The sequence below is a fragment of the Arachis ipaensis genome, chromosome B09 (genome assembly GCF_000816755.2).
Source record: "Arachis ipaensis cultivar K30076 chromosome B09, Araip1.1, whole genome shotgun sequence".
Lineage (NCBI taxonomy): Eukaryota > Viridiplantae > Streptophyta > Magnoliopsida > Fabales > Fabaceae > Arachis > Arachis ipaensis.
The window spans coordinates 126,056,353-126,074,891 of NC_029793.2; the positions used below are offsets into that span (position 1 = coordinate 126,056,353).

Sequence of the window (18,539 nt, forward strand, 5' to 3'; positions counted from 1 at the left end):
ATCGTTCTAGTATATATCTAGGTGACACTTGGCTTACTTGTTCGAAGCTTAACACGCTTAGTGCGTGACGGCACAGTATCCTTCTCGACTCGAATAATAAGCATTGGCATTTTACCTCGGCTGCAATTGAGTCGTAAGTAACCACGAACTTGTTGAATATTGAGCTGGAAACTTGTTCTCCAACTTCGTATACTGAATAGCCTAGAGTGGAATTCTTTAATTTGGTGATGCAATTCGCCTTTCCTCTGAATTGCGCTTGGACTTCCCTAAAATTTGCATGAGTGTACGCATCTTGAAACTGAGCTTCAATGGAGGATTTAGTTGCACACGGTATGACTGTATGAAAATCTGCAGCATCTGATTCTCTCTCTGCTTGCTCCCTGCTTCCGAGGCAATTATCGTATTGTTTGACGAACTGAATAAGCGAGCTGTTCCGGGTGATATACTTGTTAAAAAATGAATGCATGCTCTCGCTCCTTTGTCTGCTTCTCATCCCTGCCCAGAAGTGGTGATCCAGATAGATAGGAACCCATATGTGACGGTCTTCGTACAGATCTGCAGAATACACCCAAACACAGACTATAATACACCCGAGAGAACATGCAATTTACACCTCTGATGCAGATTTTAAAAAGACATTACCTGAAAGCCACTTGTTGTCTGCAAGACCAAAATTCAGCAGAAAATCATTCCAATTCCTATCGAATGAGTCTTTGCTATGAGAGTTCCAAACAACTTGGCTCATTTCTTGTTCAATATCGGCATGTCCCTTGTACCCGTTTAATTTGCTTGGAATCTTATTCACGATGTGCCAAATACACCAACGGTGAACTGTTGTTGGCATACAGGCCTCTAAAGCCCTTTTCATTGATGCGCACTGATCGGTGAGAAACCCTTTCGGAGCGTTTCCTCCCATGCAATGAAGCCAGCATTGAAATAACCATTTGAATGATTCAATTTCTTCGTTCTTCATCAAAGAGCATCCGAGAAGTGTTGACTGACCGTGGTGATTCACCCCGACAAAAGAACCACAAACCAAATTATACCTGAAACAAATTACCATAGTCCAGAATGCAAAATCATTAGGTACACCCTAACAAATGCTTCGTATACACCGAATGAAACAGCCAATATACACCTCTGCTGCGGATTCATAAAAATAAATTAATTTAGCATCATAAACAGGTGCAGTTTGTTACCTGTTTGTATTGTAGGTGGTGTCGAATGAAATGACGTCTCGATATTTTAGATTTCCATTTTCCCTCTCTGCTACATGTAATCAGTTGATTCTTAATCTCGTTTCCCTTCCTATTTGTGCACCGAACTCTTGTAGAGAAACCTGCAGCCTTGGCGTAGTTCCTGTAAAATTTTCCAGCATCTTCAAGGGTGGTAAAGTCATTCCAACCTTCGGAACAAGCTCGTCATCAACAACCGAGAGAGGCTGCACAATACACCATGTCAGAAACTGTGAATACACCCATAGATATGACTCAAATACACCCAATCATGTCTAATATGATACACCCGAACCGCAACAACTCAACTACAGAATGACCTTTAAAGCCATAAACTGTAAATACACAGGCTGCAGAATACACCATGTCAAAAACTAAAAACACACCCAATCATGTCTGATATAATACACCTGAACAACAACAACTCATTTAAAATAACAAAAAACTAATAAAGTGTAAATACACTCACACTTCTAGCAAAAATACACCCAAAATGGAATTGATCTACACCCGAGCGTCTGCTATAAATTCCATATAATTAATCACAACTAATACATTGAATCGACAGATTCATGTTAACGTGTTACTTTCAACTACACAATGCTATACAAATTACTGAAAGAAAATTCATACTAATCCTATGTAAATCAAACCTCAGGAACTTCGTTAAATTCAAATTCATAATCCACTTCGCCTGGATTCAGCTGACAATCTGAGGTTGAATGATCCATTATCTTCAAAACGAGTTCAAACTTTGATTTCAGAAAACAACAAATCAAAATAGAAAACGAAGCTCGAGTTGCAGAGAGAGAGGAAAGTAACGTAAACGAAGAACATACCAGTGAGAAAAGGAGAGGAAAATAACGATGGAGAAGAAGGAGGGAAGACGCGCGAGAAGAAGAACAACCAAATCTCAAAATAACGAAAACGAAGAAGAAAACAAATCTTTTAAATTTGGTAGTTAGATATACGCGGGATCTTATATAGCGCGTGTATACAACGTATGTGGAGCAGCGCGTTTTTTTGTTTTATTGCTTAATGAACTTGTAAAGCATATGCAGAGCTTTTCCGTAAAATAAATATAAATACACTATGATTGTCAATTGTGTATAATTAATGCATAGCAATCAAACGGTGAAAGGAAGAAATATTTAATGAGAGGAGTTTTACCGTATTATAACTTACTCTTTTTAAAATTTACAAAAAATTATTTTAGTTTTTTAATAATCAAAATCTTTTTAAAACTAATATTTAAAGGAATAAATTTAAACTATAACTAGTCGGCATTGACGTCTCTCTTTTTCACATGTTCACATTTTTTCATATCAATACATATTAGTACTCGTACTAGAGCCTTAAATTTTTAAAAAAATTCCTTCGATGAGTTTATCATTGTTGAATTTGAATTAGTTCCCTATCATATTTTGTTTGGACGGTGATATTTATGGATAATATTGATTGATTTTGGTCCGTTACTTAAACCATAATTCGGCTTAATCTTATATAATGAGAATAATTTAGCTTTTAGAAAAAATAATAAATAAATTTTTGATTTTTTGGTTCATAAATATTTAAATTTATGATAATTTTAAAAATATATTTGTTTTTAATTTTTCAAAATATAGATATATCGATTTTTAGATTTAATTTGTCTTATTTTTAAAATTTTTTCATGTGTGGTGTGTGCATCTATATTATCGGTCACATCAATACAATGGAAGCCACATTTAATTTTTTCAGTTTGACAGATTCAAGTGAATAGAGATATCGATGTATTCAAATTTTGAAAAAGTCAAAGATTTAAATATATTTTCAAATTTTCAAAAACTTAAATATCCGTAAATCAAAAGTTTAAGGATCTATTTATCTTTTTATCTAATTTTTATTATACATGATGAGTAATAATTTAGTTTTATTTATCTTAATTTTATGTTTATAACTGATAAATTTAATAGCCATCATGACCAACTTAATTATTAAACAGTCATGGCATCATTATTATTTATAATTTAATTTTTATATAAGTTATGTTTTATTTTTAAATAAGGATAAATTCTAAGAGGTTGTAAATTCGAATCTCCTTATATTTGGTATAAAAAAAAAGGACAAATGGCAGTATTAAGTTAGTTTGGATAAAATATTACATGATTCAATCAAACAGAAAAAATAAGACATGGATCAACCAAAAGCATGTATCTATATAATATATAATTTGAATAAATGTAATTCGAACTAAAGACAATGGTAATTCGAATCAATGCCGTTCGAATTATGAAGGAGTATGCATGCTAGGTAGTTCGAATCATGCTTATTCGAATTACGTATGAGGAAGTTTGAATCACTCTGATTCGAATTATACTTGAGCAGTTTGAATCACTCTAATTCGAATTATATGGTAAGCAATTCGAATTCTATACAATAATCTTCTGCCCATTTTTTATATAATTTGTAATACTTTTCTGTCCATTCTTTTATTAAAAAATTAATAATTTATTAAAAAAAATTTATTAAAAAAATTAATAATTTAAAGATAAAAAAATATATTTTATTTCATACATTAAAAAAAGCTAACAAAATATTTAATTACATGGGCAAAAGAGTATTGTAGAATTGATGAATTGATAGCTCATTAGTATTTTAAAGAAGTCTCATAATTAAATATTTTGTTAGTTTTTTTTTAATGTATGAAATAAAATATAAATTTTTTAATTTTCAAATTATTAATTTTTAATAATTTTTTTAATAAATTATTAATTTTTTAATAAAAGAATGAGCAGAAAAGTATTGCAAATTATATCAAAAATGGGCAGAAGAGTATTGTATAGAATTTGAATTGCTCACCATATAATTCGAATTAGAGTGATTCGAACTGCTCAAGCATAATTCGAGTCAGAGTGATTCGAACTTCCCCATGCGTAATTCGAATCAGTATGATTCGAACTACCTAGCATGCATACTCCCTCATAATTCGAACGGCATTGATTCGAATTATCATTGTCTTTAGTTCGAATTACATTAATTCGAATTATATAGATACATGCTTTTGGTTGATCCATGTCTTATTTTTCTGCTTGGTTGAATCATGTAATATCTCATCCAAACTAACTTAATACTGCCATTTGCCCAAAAAAAGACAAGTATAGAGATGAAGAGTCAAGTTCGATTCTTTTTAAAACGAGATATACTTCAAAATTATTAGATCCTTCTACTTTTATTCTTTTAATTGAGTCTCTAACTTTTAACTTTATAATTACGTCATTTTTGGTATGAAAAATATTAAAATTAATTGAATATTTTTTTTTTACTATTTCTAATGAAAATTTATATTTTAATATATATTTTACACTAATAATTAATTTTAGGAAAAGTATAGGGAGATAATGAGAATATTAAACAATGTGAACAATAGATATGTCGGATGTTCAATTCAATAGGTATGCAGATGATTAGGTTGATTATTCTTAATTCGATGATTATTTTTTGTTTATTTGATTTACTCATGTATAATTAACAATGGTTGGATGTTCAATTCATTAGATGATTATCCTAATATTAAGGTTTAAGAGGTAATTTGGGGATGGAGTATTTATTTACTTTATTGGGTCAATCTTAGGTAGCGTTTAGAAGAGAGACAGAGACTGAGAGACTAAGATTGAGACTGAGAGACAGAAACGGATAGACAGAGATTGAAATAAATCTAGTATTGTGTTTTAATACCTCTAAAATAGGAGATAGAGATTGAAATAAGAAAGAAGCTCTAATTTAATTTGCACAAAGGGTAAAATTAGAATTCATTAATTGAAATGAGGGTATTTTAGGTATAAAATATTATTAAAATTTTAGTCTCTATCTCCAAAAATTTCAATCTCTTGTGTCCCTACTTTTTAAAGGTACTGGAATACTGAAATTTTTGGGGATAGAGACTGAAATTTTAGTATCAGTATTTGCGCCAACAAACATGATACTATAAGTTCCAGTCTTTGAGTCTCCATTCTAGTACTTCAAAACAATTATGTTCTTACTTTTAGAGGTATTAAAATACTGAAATTTTAGGGATAGAGACAGAAATTTTAGTATCAGTCTCTAAACAAACAAACATAATACTGAATCTCAATTTCCTAATTTCTATCTTAATACCTTAAAACAAACGCTACCTTAAAATTCATTATTCACATTATTTAAAAAAGTCATTGTTTATTTAATAAAATCTTTAATTTTAATATCTAATTCTAGTTTAGAATAGGGTGTAAGTTACCGAACCGGACTGAAAATTATCGCAGAACCGAACCGAATTTTACAACAACCGAAAGAAAAACCAAAAAAACCGTTTTTTTTCGAACTAAACCGATCTGTTCGGTTCGATTTTCGGTTGTCTTTGCTGAAACCGAACCGAACTAAAGAGTAAGGGTTTAGTAGCGTGTGTTTTTACTAACTTACCCTTTAACCTAGGTATAAAAGGGCCAAGCACTGCAGCCACAAGCCCACAACGGCACAACCCTAGCTTTCTTTTTCTCCTTTCACGCGACCTAAACCCAGTCACCCACACTTCTATCTCCCATTCTTCCACGGTTCCAGGGTCGTCGCCGCTGCATCGCCGTCGCAGGGCCGGCACAACCCTAGCTTTCTTCTTCTCCTTTCACGCGAACCCTAAACCCAGTCACCCACACTTCTATCTCCCAGTCTTCCACGGTTCCAGGGTCGCTGTCGCTTCATCGCCATCGCAGGGTCGCCGTCGCAGGGTTGCCGTCGCAACAAAGCCAAAGCCGAGCAGCACTCCAATCCAGTCTGTCGCCGAGCAGCAGTCCGTCGCCGAGCAAGACGCCAGTGGCCGAGCAGTCCAACTCGAGCAGCACTCCAGTCACCGTCTCACCGAGCCCTCTCCTGCAAAAAGCAACCGAACAAAATCTTCTTCGGAGGTTAGATATGTTTTTCTTTTAATTGTTTTTGGTTCAGATATGTAATTCTGGCTGCTGGTACCAACGTTGGTGCCAAAGTTAGGGGTCTAACTTTGCCCCTAACGTTGGCCTTACCTTGTGCACTTGTGGCGCCAACGTTAGCCACCAAGTTAGGGGGCTAACGTTGGCGCAAACTTTTGCGCCTCCCCTTGTGATTTTCATGTGCCAACGTTAGCCACCAAGTTAGGGGTCTAACGTTGGCACAAACTTTTGGTGCCCAGGGAGTGATTTTCATGTGCCAACGTTAGCCCAAAAGTTAGGGGTCTAACGTTGGCGCAAACTTTTGGTGCCCAGGGAGTGATTTTTAAGTTCCAACGTTAGCCCAAAAGTTAGGGTTCTAACGTTGGGGCTAACTTTTCACCCAAAAGTTTGTGCAAAAGTTTGAGGCTAACTTTAGGTCCAGCTTTTTGCTTCCTGGTTCAATTTCACTTATTCCATTGTCCTCCCTTTACTCCTAGCCATTCCTTCTTGCTTCAACCTTTCTCCAAGCTTTCTTCACCTATCATAATCAACGACACTTGGGCTCACATTCCCTTTTAAACATTGATGCCCAGCACCTCTTTGGGTTACTAAATGCCTTGTAGTTAGGTTGCTCTTGATAGTGGGTTTTCAGCTGATGATCCCGGATTAGTTAATCCAAGTCACCAAGTGTTGATGCACTCCGAAGAGCTTACTAATCCAAGCAGATCCTAGTACAAAGAGACCACAGGCATATATTTTAAGGTTCAAGCTATTGGTGTCCAGCTTTGTTTCTTTTTGTTTCCTTTTGTTCTGCCACTCTTTGGCTATTTCTTTTTTCCCTTTTTTTTTTCTTTCTTTTTGTTTTTCTTTCTAACCAAGGATTTTTATTTGATTGAGATTCATAGACAGTAGGCCACTTTCTACTTAGAAGGAGACATCCTAGTTCTCTTATTCACTAAAAGTGAGCTATCATACAATCACACACACACCACCACTTACTTTTATTGTACTTCTATCTAACAGAGAACTATCTCACTTCACATTCAAACATTTCTTTTATTGAATTGAAAATGCAGGGGACAAAGCATGCGTTTTGTTCAGTGAAAGTAAACATACAAGCACACACATAGACTAGCTTACTTATTCTAAGAAAAATTCTACTTGTATTAGATGAACACTTTATCAAAACACAAGTCAAAACATTTTTCAATAGTAAGAGTTAAATATAAATACAACCTATTGGTTTGCAATTCCTTTGTCCTTCCTTCTGTTGTGCCCTTTTGAGTTATGATGCATAGTGTCTTCAAATGGTGGTGAATTCCCTGCATAATTCTCAAAAGTTGCTTGCTTCTCAAGCCCTTAGATGACCAGTTAGTATGCATGAATTGAGTGTGGCTTGTGGATTTAATTTGGTGTAGCACCAAACTTGAGTTCTTGCCACTTCTCTGGGTACAGCAGGTTAACTCTAGGCAAAATCTTGTGTCCTTGCTAAAGGTTATGAAGTTAAGACTAAAAAGCAGTTAAGTGGTTGAATAATATGTTTGATTGCTTGGAACTAGCAATGTGCAGGAAGTTAGAATGTGCTTTTGAATGAGGTTTTGGTGGAACACCAAACTTAGAATCCTCCATTCTCCCTTAAATTGTTTTGGTGTGCAACACCAAACTTAGCTCCTTGCAATACATACTTAATTATTCAACATTTTTATTGAAAAAGCTATGAAAAGAAAATTACCTCAGGTTGGGTTGCCTCCCAACAAGCGCTCTTTTAATGTCACTAGCTTGACATCTTGTTCTTTTGATCATGGAGGTTGAAAATCATAGTGCCTCAGCTTTTCTCCTCTTACTGTGAACTTTCTTCCGGTCTCCTCTTTGATGATCTCTAGGTGTTCAAGTGAAAGGATCCGGTTCACAGTATAGCATTCAGATGATTGTGGGGACACCTTCATTGGTTGGGTGTTTAACATTACTTTATCCCCTGGTGAAAAGCCTTCAGTGGGGATTTTCTTGTTTTTCCACCCTTTTGGCCTCTTCTTCTTCTCTTCTTTCTTAAGAGATGATTCATGCCTTGGTGGTTCTTTATCTGGAATGTTAAGGTTCTCATCTGGGGGTTTTGGATCTAGTTCCTCCTTGATTTCTTTGGTCTGTTGCACCATCTCTACTTCTTTCAAGCATGGATGTAAAAGTCTTGGAGTTAACTCATTGAATGCCTCCTTTAAGCTTTGATCCTTGGCCTTATCCTTCATACCATCTTCTTCTTGAGTGGGCTCATGTGGGGTTTTAAAAACATAGAATGCTAGGTGCTCATCATGCACTCTCAGCAACAACTCCCCTTTCTCAACATCTATCAATGCTCTGCCCGTAGCCAGGAAAGGCCTCCCCAGGATGATGGGAGTGTTAGGGTCTTCATCCATATCCAGGATGACAAAATCAGCTGGGAGAAAGAATTTTCCCACTTTTACCAACACATTCTCCACAACTCCCAGTGCTTGCTTAATGGATTTGTCAGCCATTTGGAGAACTATTCGTGTGGACTTCAGCTCAGAAATTTGAAGTTTCCTCATTAGAGACAAAGGCATCAAGTTTATACCTGCACCGAGGTCACAAAATGACTTCTCAATTGTTATGTTTCCTATGGTGCAAGGTATGTAAAAACTCCCAGGATCATTTTTCTTCTCTGGCAACTCTCTTTGGAGGATAGCACTACATTCCTTTGTCATCTTAACAATCTGTCCTTCCTTCAGGGATCTTTTCTTTGTGAGTACTTCTTTAATAAATTTGGCATATAATGGCATCTGTTCAAGTGCTTCTAAGAAAAGAATATTGATGCTGAGAGTCTTGAATATATCCAGGAATTTTGAGTATTGCTTATCCTCGTTTTCTTTTTTGAACCTCTGAGGGTACGGAAGTTTGGGGACATCTGGCTTCACCCCTTCCTTCTTCTCTTGTAGTTGTGTTTCAAGGATGTCCACATCTTTCTTTGAGCTTTTTGCATTCTTGGTCTTTCTCTCCTCTTCACTTCTCTCTTCTGTCTCTTCTTGTGAAACTTCTCTGTTGTGTTTTTCTTGATTGATGGCTTCCTCCTCCCTAGTCTTTTCACTTCCCACTATGATTGCTTTGCACTCCTCCCACTTTGTAGCTTTTCCTTGGTCCTTTTGATTGGAGATTGTATCACTTGGGAGAACATTGATTGGTCGTTCAGCTTGTTTGGCCAATTGTCCCACTTGCCGTTCAAGGCTCTTCATGGTAGCTTCATTTCTCTCTTGTATTTTGACCAAGCTTTGAGTGGACTGAGCAATTGCTTGTATGGCTGCCTCAAGACTTGAAATTCTACTTTCATGATGGTCTATTGGTGGTATGATGGGGGTGGAATGTGGTTGCTGGAAGTTATTTGTAGGGGTAGTGTGGTAGTTTTGGGGGTTAGATGTTGGTGCGGAAATGCTATTTTGATGAGTTTGTGGATTGTGGTGGGGTTGTTGATATGTATTTTGTGGTTTCTTGTATTGATTATTATTAGCGTTTTGCTGGTCGTGGTTTGAGTAAGTTGTGTTTCTTGAGTTGTTTTGGTTTGAGTTTTTCTGCCATGGTTGCTGGCTGTGGGTGTGGTTATCTCCCCATCTGAGATTTGGATGGTTCTTCCAGGATGGATTGTGGGTGTCACCATAGACTTCATTTTGGCCGGAGCTTTGGTTATGCACATATTGAGGTTGTTCCTGCTGCTGATCTTCTTGGTTTTCTTCATTTTGCCCCCATGTGGTTGATGGTTGGCTTGTATTCACTGCTGCAACTTGTAAACTATCAATCTTCTTAGCCATCTGCTCAAATTGTTCTTGAATCTGCTGCTGCATTATCTTGTTTTGAGCTAGGAGGGTGTCAACCCCTTCCATTTCTAACACTCCTTTCCTTAGTGATGGTTGGCGTTGTATCTGATGGCCAAAGAAATATTGGTTGTTAGCCACCATGTCAATGAGGTTCTGAGCTTCTTCAGCTGTCTTCATGAGTTGCATTGATCCTCCAGCTGAGTGGTCAAGTGATTCTTGAGCCTTTAGAGTGAGTCCTTCATAGAAGTTCTGTAGCTTGTCCCACTCAGTAAACATCTCTGGTGGACACTTCCTGAGTAAAGCTTTGTATCTCTCCCATGCTTCATACAATGACTCTCCATCCATCTGAGTAAATGTTTGAATCTCTGTTTTGAGCCTGATGATCCTTTGAGGAGGATAAAACTTTGCTAAGAACTTTCTCACTAGATCCTCCCAATTGTTGATGCTTTCTCTTGGAAATAACTCCAACCATTGAGTAGCTTTGTCCCTCAGGGAAAATGGAAACAACAACAATTTGTAACTGTCAGGGTGTACACCATTGGTCTTCACTGTGTTACATATCCTCAGGAAGGTGGATAGGTGCTGGTTTGGATCTTCCAAGGGGCCTCCTCCATAAGAACAGTTGTTCTGCACCAGGGTGATGAGTTGGGTCTTCAATTCAAAGTTATTTGCATCGACATTTGGAGTAAGGATGCTACTCCCACAATGCCTTGGATTAGCAAGTGTATATGAAGCCAAGACTCTCCTCTGGGGTTGACCATTGTTGTTGGCCATTCTTACTGGTGGATTTGTTGGATTTGTTGAGTGTTCCTCCAATTCATGATATTCTTCATCTGATTCTTCCTCTCCAGCAACATTTTTTTCTCTTGCTTCTCTTCTTAGCCTTCGGAGGATTCTTTCGTCAGTTTCATGAAAGGTAGGGATCTCTCTTCTTGTATCTGACATACAAGCAAAATACAAGAATCACATAATACCAAAAAAACAATAACACTTCAATCCATGGCTGAAGTGAAGTATTAGTTAGCTTAGGCAAAAATTCAAACAGTTAGCGTGTTAGTCAAAACTTAAAGAAACAGAAAAGAAAAAGTGCTTGATCTAGATCTCCACTTCACTTAATCATTGTCAATCTAATCAATCCCTGGCAACGGCGCCAAAAACTTGATGAGTATTTTGGTGAAAAATAAATTTCTCCCAAAACACACAAATCTAACCGACAAGTGTACCGGGTCGTATCAAGTAATAAAAACTCACGGGAGTGAGGTCGATCCCACAGGGATTGAAGGATTGAGCAATTTTAGTTTAGTGGTTAATTTAGTCAAGCGAATCAAGATTTGGTTGGGTGATTTGTGATTTGCAGAATTTAAATTGCATGAAATTAAAGAGAGCAGGAAATTAAATTGTTGAATCTTAAAGAACAAGAAATTAAATGGCAGAAACTTAGAGTGCAAGAAATGTAAATTGCGGAATCTTAAAGTGCAAGAAATGTAAATGGCTCGAAATGTAAAAGGGATTGGGAGTTGGATTTGCAGAAATTAAACAAGGAAAAGTAAATTTGCATCAAGCAGAGAAGTAGAAGAGGGTTTGGGTTGAATCGGATCTTGAAGCAGTAAAGTAAATGAACATTGAAAGCAAGCAACAAAATGTAAATTGGGAATTTAGATCTCAGGACCCAGAGACTAGAAAACCAAGTCTAGATCTCAATGCCTTCCTAGATCCAACAAGAACAATTGCAAGGGAAAAGTAAATTACAAAGAAAATAGATGAAGAACAATTAACCCAAACTGAAATTCAATTAAGCAGTAAATAAACAGAGAGATCCAAGGATGAGATTGAAACAGAATTTCTTCAATTCTTCAACCCAAGATCCAAGACAATTGTAATAGAAATTGAAAGCAATAAAACTGAGAGGAAGAGAAGTGAATTCTCCTTCCCCAAGACAAAGAAATTAAAGATCACTCAATATCCAAAGCTCTCCGAAAACTATTGTTAGCCACCAAGTTAGGGGGCTAACGTTGGCGCAAACTTTTGCTCCTCCCCTTGTGATTTTCATGTGCCAACGTTAGCCACCAAGTTAGGGGTCTAACGTTGGCGCAAACTTTTGGTGCCCAGGGAGTGATTTTCATGTGCCAACGTTAGCCCAAAAGTTAGGGGTCTAACGTTGGCGCAAACTTTTGGTGCCCAGGGAGTGATTTTTAAGTTCCAACGTTAGCCCAAAAGTTAGGGGTCTAACGTTGGGGCTAACTTTTCACCCAAAAATTTGTGCAAAAGTTTGAGGCTAACTTTAGGTCCAGCTTTTTGCTTCCTGGTTCAATTTCACTTATTCCATTGTCCTCCCTTTACTCCTAGCCATTCCTTCTTGCTTCAACCTTTCTCCAAGCTTTCTTCACCTATCATAATCAACCAAACACATCAAAGCTATGCTCAAAATCATGAGATATTCATTCTTTCATAATATGTAACAATTATAGTATAAAACCTCATGAAATAGCATGAATTCATACATGGTTGATTAAATCAAAGGAAGCATGAAAATCTACCTAATTGACTTGCTTGTGGCTCAAGAAAGTGCATAATTCAATTGAAAACTAAAGAAAAAGGCTAGTGAAACTAGGCTAACAGGTTGGTTCGGTTTGGTTCGGTTGTCTAGACAGCAGCAAACTAAACGGTTGAGATCAGTGTAGAACCGAACAGGTCGATTCGGTTGGTTTTTGGTCCAAAACCGAACCAAACCAGACCGATTACACCCCTAGTTTAGAATAATGGTGCGACCCAAACTGAGACAATGTAGAAACTCTACCAGAAAAAGACAAAAATAGGTAAAATATGTACTGACCTCTTTGGAACCCCTTAAATCCCCTATCCCAACCCTTCATTTTCCGCGATGGGAAGGATACCTTCCACAATCGAAATCCCTAACGAACGACGCCCTTTCGACCGGGAACGTCGCACCACCCCGGATTCTGACCTCTCCGACGATTATCGTCACCGCCGTCGAAGCCCCAGCTATGACTCATACGACTGTAGTAGAGACCGCCACCATGATCGCCACCGACTCGAGTCATCCAAACGTAGAAGCCCCAAGCGCGTCACCACCAATGAAGGACATCCTAACGGCGACGCACTTCCAAAGAACTTCGGCCGCCAGAACGGTGGCTTATTTCACAACCGCGACCGTCGCAATGGTGACTGGCGATGGCGCTTCGATTTCGAGTCCGACGAGGAACTGAAGGGATTGCCGTTCGAAGAGTATCGAAGGCTGAAGAGGCAGAAGATGAGGAAGTCGCTGAGGCACTGTATCTAGAACATCACGCCGAGCCCTCTTAGGCACGAGAACGAACAAGAATCAGAGGAAGAAAAAGCAGAAGAGATTAATGAAAAATACGGTATTGAAAATAACGATTCGAGCGACAAAGAGATCAAACATTACGAAAAATCAAAATCTGAATCCAATTCGGAGAGTTCTTCAGAGTCTGAATCGAAATCCGACGGTTTGCGCTCGAGGAGAAGGAGAAGAAACAGTTCTGGTTCCAAGCGCAGTAGACGAAAGTCGAATAGTGATAACGAATCTGATGAGAGTGAATTTGAATCTGACGATTCAATTTCAAGGAGGAAGAGAAGAAGGAGTTCCAAGTCGAAGGGTCGGAGAAGGAGAAGGAGAAGGAGAAAAGTTGATAGTGATGTTGAATCGGAGGAAAGCGATACTGAAGAAGAGGAGCGCAAAAATAGGAAGGGTAAGAGGAAGAGTGGTAAGAGAAGAGGGAGCAGAAAGAAGAAAAACTATAGCGAATCTGATGAGAGTGAAGAGAGTGAAAGCAATTATTCTTCCGATGGTAGCAGCAGGAGAAAAAAGAAGCATTCTTCGCTGTCGAAGGTAAGCAGAAGAGAAAGAAGCAAAAAATCTGAATCAGAAAGTGAGGGTTCTTAGTTAGAAGAGGAAAAGGATTCTGCTGATGCAAAGAACAAAGCAACAGTGGAAGAGGTGATGAAAACAGAGGTGAACCCCGAGGCTTTGAAATTGAAGGAACTCTTTGAATCTCAGAAGACACCAGCTTTAGATAATGAACCTGCAGTAGGGCCAATGCCCTTGCCAAGGGCAGAGGGTCACATAAGTTATGGTGGTGCCCTTAGACCAGGAGAAGGTGATGCAATCGCACAGTATGTGCAGCAGGGGAAGCGTATCCCACGAAGAGGTGAAGTCGGTCTTTCAGCTGAGGAGATTCAGAAGTTTGAGAACCTTGGTTATGTCATGAGTGGTAGCAGGCATCAGAGGATGAATGCCATTCGTATTAGGAAGGAGAACCAGGTTTATAGTGCTGAGGATAAGCGTGCTTTGGCTATGTTTAACTATGAGAAAAAGGCCAAGAGGGAGCACAAGGTTATGGCTGATCTGCAGCGGCTCGTGCAGCGCCACATTGGGCAGGATGTTGGCCCAACTCATGACCCTTTTGCGGCAAAAACCTCCGATGGTGCTGATGCATAATTTCATTCGTTTATGCTTAGCTGTTGTTACTTTTTACCTTAACTTAATGTTAGTTGCACACTTGTATACTATGTTTTGGTTTGCTAGCTATATATTTGTACCTCCTATTGGTATATGGAGACTTAGAGAATGGAGGATTTTTCAGTCAATTAGTATGTGATTCCTATATTGGTAGATATTTTGTATTTCAGAATTGCAATTTCGGTTGGCATGTTAACCATTGAAACGTGTTCCTCTAATGCGAACAAATTTTGTATGCTTGTTGGTAAGATTGACTTTTGCAAGAGCCTTTATACAAGTTTAAGTTAACTTCAAATTGGTAATTTTATATGGTGATTTTGCTAGAATTATAACATTTCAAGTTTTCCTTTGTTTTTTACTGCTACTGCTGGAGTTGTTCGTGCATTCTGTTATGGTGTAATGGTATGCATTTACGACCACACTTGAACACTTCACCACTGGATTCTTTAAACTATGGTCTAAACATTGGTGCTGTTGCTTTTGAGTTGGTTCTATTGATCAAAATTGAATAAGCCTTATTGTAAGCTCAGTACAAGATGGATTATAGTGAAGTGAAGAGAAGGAATATTGACTCATATAAGAGGAAGGTAAGACATCATTGTAGATTAAATAGCATCAATTCTTAAATCAGAAGAATATAGATAAGTTCAATAATTGTAATTAGCATTTGTATATACTAGTACTCTAGTAGTTAGTTGGATGAGTTTACAGCATTTTTGGCATGATAGTTTGTTAGCATTGTACAACAGCCACACTACAATAGGTTAGTTTAGATCTCAATTTGTTGGAGCTGAGTGTATATATGCAGGCTCATTGTTAACTTGTATTATTGTGATTCACCATTATTTCATTGATGAGTTAATCTCCATTTCTTTTCTCATCCAATTCATCAAATTGGCTCTGCAACTTCCTCATGCTATATTTATTCTCATGGTGCAGTGAGCGGGTTGTAGCCTTTGCAGTTGAGAAGCATTGAGAAATTTTGAGATTCTCATCACTGGTACCCGATTCAGCCCATCTATTGCGAATGAGGATCATATGGTGAATCCAGATCTTCCATCCATGGAGAATCCATCCTTCTGCTAGAACGACATGCAGAATCTCACACGGTTGCTGAATCAATTGTCTCAACTTCAGAGCCTCATTTCCCCCAATCCAAATCGCCAACTTGTAAGTTCCATTACTGATCCTACTTGCATCCTAGTGAGAACACTGGTATTTCTATCATTAATGTTGTGTTAACTCCTTCCAATTATCATGCTTGGTTTCGTGCTATGCTGCGTGCTTTGAAAACTAAAAATAAGATTGGTTTTGTGGATGGTTCTCTTCTGAGACCTGCTATTAGTGATTCAAATTTTTTAGCCCGGGATAAATGTAATTCCTATGTTGTCGCATGGATCCTTCTTTCCCTGAGTAGTGAAATTTCTCAGTGTGGTTATGTGGAATTGAAAATGCTTCTAACCTATGGAGAGATCTGAAACATAGATATCATCAGGATGACATTTTCCGGATAGATGAGTTGGAAGAAAATTTATTTAATATTAAGCAAGGGGATCTCACTGGTACCTCCTATCTCACCAAATTGAAGGCGACATAGGGAGAACTGGAAAGTTTCTGTCCCATTCCGAGCTGTCTTTGTGGACCTGAATGCACTTGTGGTGGTTGTAGTTTGTTTCACTTGCTCCAGATTGAGTTTGTAAACATCCGTCTAGGTAGTAAGCAGGAGTAGTAGTTTCTCTTGTAACAATCCGTATTTTTTAAACTTCTATTATTTATGACCTATTTTATTAAATTTAACCATTTATTTGGAAATTATTTAATTAGATATAATCAATTTGATATTATGATTATTGAAGTTTAAATTGACTAGGATTATTATATACATAATTTTATTAAATGTGATATTTTGCATAATTGAGACTAGAATTTCGGTAATTTATGAATGGTAAAAATTATATGATTTAATTTAAGTGATTGATATTTTTCTAAAAATCATATTTTGAATTATTAATTATGAATAATTTATATTGGGCTTTTATTTTTTGAAACTATTTTGTTAAAGGTATTTAAATTAATTTTGACGACGACAGCGACGGTGATGCTTGGAAGGACCGAAGTTACGCGATGAAGAAAGAACTTACGAGTGAAAAGGTGCTTCAATTTAAGGGAGTGAGATTTTGATATTTTAAGAAATTATACCATTACCCATCTCAAATAATAAATTACAAAATAACCCAACTATGGTTAAGATAATGACCAATTAAAATGTAACACATCATGAAGGATAACTTACATTTTATTTTAGAAGAGGTTGGGTAGAATTCACCATATATATATATATATATATATATATATATATATATATTATTACTTTTGTTTTAATGTATCCAGTTTTCATAATTATCTGTTTAAAATATTTATAATTTTGCTGACTCAGCTGCTTATATGCTTGACACCAAACCTTACGTGTCACAAAACTATTCAAAATAATAATTATCCCATTAATCATCATCATACTATTCATTTTTTTGAAGAAAAAAGAAAGCAAAGAGCCGAGGGAGAGAAAGAGAACCGTGACCCCTCCATGAACTTTCAACTTCAATTTCTTGAGCTCCGTAATTATGATAAAAAATTTAATCCGATTAAAGTATTTATATCTTCTTCCTCTTCATGTTGACATCACTTTAGTTTGAGAGAAATTAACAGTGGTGCCGTTGATCTTTCATGCATAGTTTGACCAAGTGGGAGCCCTGGAGCTGGAGTAGCCAATTTTGATGTTTTCTTTTTCGATTTTTTATTCAAAAAGTTTTCTTGGTGTTTTAGTTTGGTGGCTATCATACAAATGTAGGGTTTGGTATATTTTATTGTGATTTGAATGTGTTTATGTTTATTGAAATGGTGGTGGTTGTGATATGATTGAAATTGAGTGATTATCAGATTATATGATTGTTTTGTGTTAAAATTTTGATATTTTATAGCTTGTAATTTCGGTCTTTTGGAAAGCTAAAAAGACCGAATTGATTTATGTCAAAAATGAGGTGACTCTAAACTTGAAACATGATGAAATCCATATGATTTGGTGGCTGAAAATTAGAATTGAACATTAAAAAAAATTCGTAATCGTAAAACTTGAAAACGGATTTAACAATCAAGCAGAAAACTTAAAGAATTTTGGGAATGGGGTTCGGTCCTTTGGTAAAGTTATAATCATGAAAATAAAAATTTATTTTAAAGATAAAAATAGTAATTTAATAAAAATCGAAGTTAGTTTTGTAATTATGCAAGTTTATTTAGGGTATTTTGGATAATAATTAAGAAGTTCAAGAGTAAAATGGGTATTTTATAAAAGATACAAGGTTATTTTGATAATTATATTATATATAAGAATATTTTAGTAATTTATAAACTATGTTGGGATAAAAATATAAATATTTTAAATGGCTCAGATATACAGAATAATTTATAAAAACTTAATAATAAAGCTTAAGTTAATAAGTTTTGAGTAATAAGATTATTTAAAGTTCAAGTTAATAAATTTTGGGTAATAAAAAAAATACTACCCATACTCTGGTATTAAGATTATTATCTATGTATTTTTAAAATATTATATATTAGTAATTTGTATTATAACAGAATAGAAGAGTTAAATAAAACTTACTTAAAAGTTGTAGAAAATCGAACCTAAACTGAGAATCTTATGATTCACTCTTCATAAAACATCTAGGGAGAGATGAGGGAAGAGTGTGAAGACGATTTGTGGTATTAAAACAAGAAAAATAAAAGAATGATAAATAGAAAAGAAAAAAAGAAGAAAGAAAAGGATTAAAGGAATATCTACCACATGAGAGCAGATTTCTACCACAGGAGAGCAGAGAGTATAGGCTAAAAGAATCTAATGAATCTCTGTCCCAAGAGAGCAAAAAATAGAAAAAAAAAAGAATATATTAATTAAAAAGATCTCTGCCACAAGAAAGCACAGAGCAAAGATTAAAAGGTTCTAATGAATTTCTGTCACAAGTGAGCAGAGTACAGAAAAAAAGAACGTATTAATTAAAGGGATCTTTACCAT

General features: G+C 36.3%; 1 pseudogene; it reads left to right on the plus strand.

Moving 5' to 3' along the window:
- Positions 12,851-14,547, plus strand: LOC107617103 (annotated as a pseudogene).